At 46.5% G+C, this 6000-nt stretch overlaps 1 protein-coding gene across 4 annotated transcripts in view; it reads right to left on the reverse strand.

Annotated features, from left to right (window-relative positions):
* Positions 1 to 6000, reverse strand: part of plch2a (phospholipase C, eta 2a) — a 130452-nt gene that overhangs the window by 71411 nt on the left and 53041 nt on the right. The window lies entirely within an intron of this gene.

Here is a 6000-nt window from a genome sequence, read left to right on the forward strand (position 1 = left end):
ATCGTCCACCTCCACCTCGTTATCCAGCTCCTCCACCTCCTCATTCTCCACCTCCTCCAGCTCCTCCTCCTCCTCCTCATCCACCACCTCCTCCACCTCCTCCTCCTCCTCCTCCACCTCCACCTCGTTATCCAGCTCCTCCACCTCCTCATCGTCCACCTCCACCTCGTTATCCAGCTCCCCCACCTCCTCATCCACCACCTCCTCCACCTCCTCCTCCTCCTCCTCCTCCTCCTCCTCCTCCTCCACCTCCTCCTCCTCCTCCTCCTCCACCTCCTCCACCTCCTCCACCTCCTCCTCCTCCTCCTCCTCCTCCACCTCCTCCACCTCCTCCTCCTCCTCCTCCTCCTCCTCCTCCTCCTCCTCCTCCTCACCACTACCTCAGTAGAGTAGTATACAATATAAAGTAGAAAGACAGTATGAAGAAGTATATCATGGGTGTAACTGAATCCTCCCGGAGCGTCCCACCCCACCCCAACCCAACGACCGTCCCCACCATTGGATCCCGAATGAGCCACAACCTTAACCACGGCTCAGTCGCTGGAGGAAGTGGACCCTGTGCACATTTACACATCGCTCTGTCTTACGACATTAACTACAGTAAGATTCACCTGGTTTGAACCAAATAAGCCAGAGGCTGACCCTGCAGCCAATTGATGCTGTGCTGTAGTCAAGGGGTTATGGAATAGACTTGGATGTGCACCTTAACAATACGTTTTTACATAATGAGCCGAAACTAAATGTATGCACCTGCCTTGAACTGTTCTGAACCAGAGGCAGACATGTATATGTTCCAACATACAGCCATATCCCTGGCCAGACTACACTACACGTTTAATATTCCACAGCTTGAAATTTAATCTCTAGGTATACTGTAAAGTACAATAAACATTAGGAGATTTCCCAACTGCCTATTTTATCAGCTCTAGAGTGGATGCTAAAGCTATCCTACTCATAAATACCAGCCTAAAAAGAGAATAGATTAATAAGTCTATTTTAGTGAATATTTATAGCATTGTGCTCTGGGATTGCCTTGTGGTGCTCTGCAGACCTCATCTTGCCCACTGTAGGGGGTATGGTTAAGCCTTCTGATCAGCAGGTGCCTTGAACTCCACTACCAGTGAGTCAATAAAAGCTCCAGAGTCTAAGGACTGTTTGAAACTAGCTCAAAGACTTCCTCCTTCAGGAAAGTCTACCTGCAGTCGATTTGTAGATCTCATGCATCTTTTATTCAAAATTAGGCATAAAAACGGTATCCTCTTTCCTGCAGTTTACATTCCTGACACACACACACTACCACCGCAGACTCCATCCGTTCCTTCCTTTCTACATAAAGTAGCAGGGGGCCAGCAATCATAAAACACAGAGATAATCTTGTCTGTAATGTATGTATTGGATGCCACAGACACGCAGACAAACTCTCGTGCACACACACACAGACACACCACCATCACTGCAAAGACCATCCATTCCTTCCTTTCTACATAAAGCAACAGGGGGTCTGCAATCATAAAACACAGAGATAATCTTGTCTGTGATGTATGCATTGGGATGCACATAAACACACAGACACACACACAGACACACACGGACACACACAGACACACACAGACACACACAAACACACACAGACACACACAAACACACACACACACACACACACACATACACAAACAGGGGGGGCAGGTTTGTTGCTGTAGGCGGTCTGCAACAGAGCTGGTAGTCAGCTAAGAGCATGGGAACGGCCCACAAGGAATAGGTTAATGGTCTCTTAAGAGAGAGTGCAATAGTGTGTGTGTGTGTGTGTGTGTGTGTGTGTGTGTGTGTGTGTGTGTGTGTGTGTGTGTGTGTGTGTGTGCGTGCGTGCGTGCGTGCGTGCGTGCGTGCGTGCGTGCGTGTGTGTGTGTGAGTGAGGAGGGAGGGGGTTGGGGTGAGTCAGGGCTAGGACAGCCAATAGGATTACTCTGCCAGGTCTCTACAGGAGCAGTAAAAAGAAGGGCTGGTGGAGGTTCTGAGCCTTAGGGCTCACTTTCCAGGTTTCTCTCACTGCAGAGCCACCGGCACAGCGATACACTCCCATACTCATAGCCCTTTTCTATTTGTTTCAGCACACCTTTGTGCATCCCTTACATAGTACAACACTTATTTCCTCACATGGAGAAATAGGTTGGTCCTCAGTCCTTGCTGCTAGTAACAAATAAATGTCATGGATCTTTTTAAAAGTGCCGGTCACACTCGCCTCATTTCTAATAGTAATAGTCTAATTTTCCTTTTTTTTGGAGCATCATTTTTGTTAAATATCCCAGATCATGCTTTTTTTAGGGTTAATACTTGCATTTGGCGGTACTACTAGAATAGGGTTACCCCTTATTATTGTCACAATGTTCAATTCTGCAAAACCCATTTCAGCGTCTTTCACAAACGGTCTGTTTTGTATCATGTCGCTTTAAGGCCCCCCGAGAAGTTGTAATCATTGCGGGTAGCCGGTAAGCACGACTTCTGCACTTCAGAACCGCCCACTGCACTCTGACGTCACACTATTACAGAAGTAAAGTTTTAGCGTAAGCGAGCTGTTTCACACACTACTCCCCCTGGCTCGGAAAAGCAGACGTAAGCAAAGGGAAAAGTCGAAACAGCATGATATCACCCCTTTCATCAAATCTCGGACTATGGAGTCTCTACTCAGAAAACAGTTGAGTTGATATTGCAATTTTTTAACAGCAGGTGTATGAAGCAGTACTCCTATACTCTGCTCAACCTTTAAGGGCTCTTTTTCTGTTATCTAAGACACACCAAAGAATTATTGCATATGGGAAATAAAACTCACTGTATAATTGGCACCACGTTATCACCTATTTACTATTGGCAAATACATTTACTTTTTGCGATATTTTGTAAATAAATTGTGAGTATTTTATAGATTATCAATATTTGTTGTTTGGTCCTGTGTGTTGATCCAGTATCTCAAAGTGACGAAAGAAGCAGGCAAAAAAGATGAGGTTGTGCAGGGAAAAAACAATGGCAATCATTGATTCTGTGTATGGAATATAAAGGTGAAATGACAAGCTAAACCACCAAAGTAGCCTTAGACCTCAGAGGGTAAAGGGAGGGTGTTACAGAGAGGGAGTGGAGCTGTTGCAGGTCTGCCAGGGCCTTGGGCGGAGAAAGACCCTGGCAGATTGCTGTGGCACGTATTGCAGCGATATGGCTGGAGGCCCCGAACAGAATGCTATTATAGTCATCCAGGCGGGAGGTGAAGACAACGGCGTGGATTAAGGCTTGGCAGAGGAGTGTCTCTGCCAAGCCTTAATCTTCACCCCCCGATTGGACAGCGGGGTAAGGTTTGGACTTGTACAGCAGATTTGATTGAAGAAAGCAGATTCAGTACTACTTAAATTGCAGCTTGATGATAAACTATATTCTAAATTAACCTAGTCTATAAATAGATCCTGCTGGACACCTTTAACATTAGACTCTCTGCACATTGCTAATTCATGATCGATCAGACATTTTGGGATTGCTGATGAGAGAACAAAGTGTCGTCAAGGTGTCGGCCCCCCCTCCTCGCTTATCCACTTTTCATTGGGTGTAAAGTGGGCTCCAATCAATCCCTGGCGAAATCCCTGGCGGAGTCAGCGCTTTAAAAAGCGCTGGTAAAAATCCAGACCAAACGATCCGTAGGCACTGGGAACGATCAGGGAACCTTGGACGAGATTCTGAGAAGACACTGAATCTGAAGGCTTAATAAACTACTATAGTATCAGGGAACTACTACAGACTAGTGGAGCAAGTCTACTGGTGGTACATCATCAGCGAGAGAGAGAGCGAGAGAGAGAGAGAGAGAGAGAGAGAGAGAGAGAGAGAGAGAGAGAGAGATGGAAAGAGCGAGAGGGACAGAGAGAGAGAGAGAGCAAGCGAAAGAGAGAAAGAGAGAGAGAGAGAGAGAGAGTTAGAGAGAGAGAGAGAGAGAGAGAGAGAGAGAGAGAGAGAGAGAGAGAGCGAGAGAGACCCTTGTGTTTCAGCAGGGTCATCCCAGGGGGGATCCCTGGTAATTTGATGGAGTCAATGGGAGAGAAATCAATAATGGCCAGCTATCGCTTCTGAGGGGCCAGCAGCTCGACCAGCGGCACAAGAGATCAGTGTGTACAAATTCCTCATCGGAGGAACGGCACGGAATGTGGGCCAGCCGTGGCCGCGCTGGCCGCTCCCTGGTGGTTAGGGATGTGTTGCTCAGCCCCCGCTGCTCCGGATGGATTCCACACTCCCAACACTTACACGAGTTATTTCTCTACTCCTCTTTAATAGCAGGCTGCTTAAATAGCCCTGATGGCGTAGGTTTATTAATGAGGCACTTCTTTGTGATGCCCCATTCTGTCTGCCTTTAACCAGCGAGTGGACGTGGGCGTGCGATTCAGCACCATATGGGTGGGAAAACAGAGTCTGGAATTACACGCACAAAAACCAACGTTATGAAGAAGAATCTAAATCAGTATTTCAATTGTCCTGTAATCAGAACAAACACAATGCAAAGGAAGAACACTTAATATACACTCAATACACAATTGAGTGTATATTAAGTCTGTTGCAGGACAGGTCAATTATCATGACCACTGCTTCGCATGAGGAGAATAACAAAGTATGTAGAGGTGCTGAGCCAAAAGGTACTGGGTTCGATCCCCGATGCCCACAGCCTACAAGTAAGCAACCTTGAGCAAGAAGCCCCTAGCCCCAAAAATGTCTCATTAATGACTCTTCTTCTGCTCCAGATGAACGGCTAACAGTAAACCGTAGTTTAAATGGTCTTGTCGGAGAGGAGAGACCTCCGTGGATGAGATCGGTTTCTCCTGCACAAGGCTGGTGAAGAGGCCGGACTTGAGCTGAAGACACCCCACCTTGCAACCCTTATCTATTTCCTACCAACCGCTTTGTTACTCTGTGTTGCTTTTTATCTGTGTGGGGGTGGGGTGGTAGGGAGGATATTGTGTGTGTGTGAGGTGGGAGTTTAGCGCTGTGTTCCTCCCCGACACTATAATCTTAAATCCCCCGGATGCCATTTCCTTGACACGAGCCCCTGCTTTGTTGTTCCCCCCTGACCCTCAATCCACAGCCTGATGGAATGGAGGACGCCTGCTCTACTGCTTGTTCTGATAGCCCCCCCCCACACACACACACACACACACTGAAACACACACACACACACACACACATACACACCCATACACAGAAACTCACACATACATACAAACACATTGACACATACAAACACACACACAGACACACACACAAAAACACACACACAGAGAAACATACCCGCATAGAAACACACACACACACACACACACACACACACACACACACACACACACACACACACACACAGAAGAAAAAGCAGGCACAAGCACTCACAACCACAAACACACAAAAACACACACATCCACATAAACACACACACACACTCGCCAAGCTATTATAGTAACTCACAAATTTTGCCAATAATGTCCGGATCGATACAGCACAGTAATAGCGTCGAAACTGGCGCAATTATGACTGCTCTAGATTATTTATTTTTCTCCTAGATATAACAGCAGGAGGGTTGAAATGGGACGGTTGATATTCTTTCATCAATATCAGATATATAGCCACCCAAAGAAAGACATGTATTATAATAATACTATCACATATTTAGATATTAATGTCTTTATAATGTACCTTAAAGAGAGTGTGTAATAATATTTGTGTCTGTATTAATATGTATCCTTGTGTACACGTTGCGTGTTAAGTTATGTGTGTGTGTTGCACGGCATGTAAGTGTAAGTGTGTGCACAAGAAGGCCCAGGTGTGCACTGATGTGTGGAGTACTCTCATGGCGAATACAAGTGGGGGAAAGCAGTCAAATGGTTTGAATATCAGCCACCGGTCCTTGCAGAGAAGCACCCCAGGCTTTAAAGAACCCGTCAGGCCTCAGTTTGTCACATCCCGTCTTGACTGCACGTCAGCCCT

This window comes from Pollachius pollachius (assembly GCF_949987615.1).
Source record: "Pollachius pollachius genome assembly, chromosome: 8".
NCBI lineage: Eukaryota > Metazoa > Chordata > Actinopteri > Gadiformes > Gadidae > Pollachius > Pollachius pollachius.